Source organism: Notolepis coatsorum (genome assembly GCF_963971535.1).
Source record: "Notolepis coatsorum genome assembly, chromosome: 1".
NCBI lineage: Eukaryota > Metazoa > Chordata > Actinopteri > Aulopiformes > Paralepididae > Notolepis > Notolepis coatsorum.
The window spans coordinates 1,482,571-1,485,424 of NC_140165.1; the positions used below are offsets into that span (position 1 = coordinate 1,482,571).

Below are 2,854 nucleotides of genomic sequence, written 5' to 3' on the forward strand. Positions count from 1 at the left end.
TCCCTCCCCAGGTCTGTCCTGTTCATGTGTCCCTCCCAGGTCTGTACTGTTCATGTGTCCCTCCCCAGGTCTGTAGTGTTCATGTGTCCCTCCCCAGGTCTGTCCTGTTCATGTGTCCCTCCAGTCACCAGCGGTTCTCAAACTTTTTCATACCGAGACCCCATTTTATTTAGGATTTTTTTTGGGGACCCCACACTTAATTTTAGTATTAGTATTGTGTCATTTATTTCAAACGTGGAATTAAGGAATATCAAAATAAAAGCACACATTGTTGAACTTGATCGTGCATATTTATTAGAACATTTAATTACAGCACTATGTTATCAATACACATTTATAAAACGAGGCATATTTAGCCAAAATATGTTGCCAGAACAAATTATTATTTTTTTTTATGTCTTTTTACTTGCCAATGCACTGTCACCTACCCGCGACCCCAATTTGGGTTGCGACCCGAAGTTTGAGAACCACTCCAGTGCATATAGGCTGTTTTCACTTTTACCACGCCCTAACCCTAACACAGCCCTATTGGTTACTACACTCTAACCCTAACACAGCCCTATTGGTTACTACACTCTAACACAGCCCTATTGGTTACTACACTCTAACCCAGCCCTATTGGTTACTACACTCTAACCCTAACCCCGCCCTATTGGTTACTACACTCTAACCCTAACCCAGCCCTATTGGTTACTACACTCTAACCCTAACCCAGCCCTATTGGTTACTACACTCTAACCCTAACACAGCCCTATTGGTTACTACACTCTAACCCTAACCCAGCCCTATTGGTTACTACACTCTAACCCTAACACAGCCCTATTGGTTACTACACTCTAACCCTAACCCCGCCCTATTGGTTACTACACTCTAACCCTAACCCAGCCCTATTGGTTACCACGCCCTAACTCTAACCCAGCCCTATTGGTTACTACACTCTAACCCTAACACAGCCCTATTGGTTACTACACTCTAACCCTAACCCCGCCCTATTGGTTACTACACTCTAACCCTAACCCCGCCCTATTGGTTACTACACTCTAACCCTAACCCAGCCCTATTGGTTACTACGCTCTAACACAGCCCTATTGGTTACTACACTCTAACACAGCCCTATTGGTTACTACACTCTAACCCTAACACAGCCCTATTGGTTACTACACTCTAACCCTAACACAGCCCTATTGGTTACTACACTCTAACCCTAACCCCGCCCTATTGGTTACTACACTCTAACCCTAACCCAGCCCTATTGGTTACTACACTCTAACCCTAACACAGCCCTATTGGTTACTACACTCTAACCCTAACACAGCCCTATTGGTTACTACACTCTAACCCTAACACAGCCCTATTAGTTACTACACTCTAACCCTAACACAGCCCTATTGGTTACTACACTCTAACCCTAACCCAGCCCTATTGGTTACTACACTCTAACCCTAACACAGCCCTATTGGTTACTACACTCTAACCCTAACACAGCCCTATTGGTTACTACACTCTAACCCTAACCCAGCCCTATTGGTTACTACACTCTAACCCTAACACAGCCCTATTGGTTACTACACTCTAACCCTAACACAGCCCTATTGGTTACCACACTCTAACCCTAACCCAGCCCTATTGGTTACTACACTCTAACCCTAACACAGCCCTATTGGTTACTACACCCTAACCCTAACCCAGCCCTATTGGTTACTACACTCTAACCCTAACCCAGCCCTATTGGTTACTACACTCTAACCCTAACACAGCCCTATTGGTTACTACACTCTAACCCTAACACAGCCCTATTGGTTACTACACTCTAACCCTAACCCCGCCCTATTGGTTACTACACTCTAACCCTAACACAGCCCTATTGGTTACTACACTCTAACCCTAACACAGCCCTATTGGTTACTACATTCTAACCCTAACACAGCCCTATTGGTTACCACGCCCTAACCCTAACACAGCCCTATTGGTTACTACACTCTAACCCAGCCCTATTGGTTACTACACTCTAACCCTAACCCAGCCCTATTGGTTACTACACTCTAACCCAGCCCTATTGGTTACTACACTCTAACCCTAACACAGCCCTATTGGTTACTACACTCTAACCCTAACCCAGCCCTATTGGTTACTACACTCTAACCCTAACCCAGCCCTATTGGTTACTACACTCTAACCCTAACACAGCCCTATTGGTTACCACGCCCTAACCCCGCCCTATTGGTTACTACACTCTAACCCTAACCCAGCCCTATTGGTTACTACACTCTAACCCTAACACAGCCCTATTGGTTACCACGCCCTAACCCAGCCCTATTGGTTACTACACTCTAACCCTAACCCAGCCCTATTGGTTACTACACTCTAACCCTAACACAGCCCTATTGGTTACTACACTCTAACCCTAACCCAGCCCTATTGGTTACTACACTCTAACCCTAACACAGCCCTATTGGTTACCACGCCCTAACCCCGCCCTATTGGTTACTACACTCTAACCCAGCCCTATTGGTTACTACACTCTAACCCTAACCCCGCCCTATTGGTTACTACACTCTAACCCTAACACAGCCCTATTGGTTACTACACTCTAACTCTAACACAGCCCTATTGGTTACTACACTCTAACCCTAACACAGCCCTATTGGTTACCACACTCTAACCCTAACACAGCCCTATTGGTTACTACACTCTAACCCTAACACAGCCCTATTGGTTACTACACTCTAACCCTAACCCAGCCCTATTGGTTACTACACTCTAACTCTAACCCAGCCCTATTGGTTACTACACTCTAACTCTAACACAGCCCTATTGGTTACTACACTCTAACCCTAACACAGCCCTATTGGTT

General features: G+C 45.4%; 1 protein-coding gene across 1 annotated transcript in view; it reads left to right on the forward strand.

Annotated features, from left to right (window-relative positions):
- The window catches only part of prkag3a (protein kinase, AMP-activated, gamma 3a non-catalytic subunit), a gene marked incomplete at its 5' end in the record, with an annotated part of 36,415 nt that overhangs the window by 32,690 nt on the left and 871 nt on the right, over positions 1–2,854 (forward strand). The gene's annotated exons all lie outside the window — the stretch shown is intronic.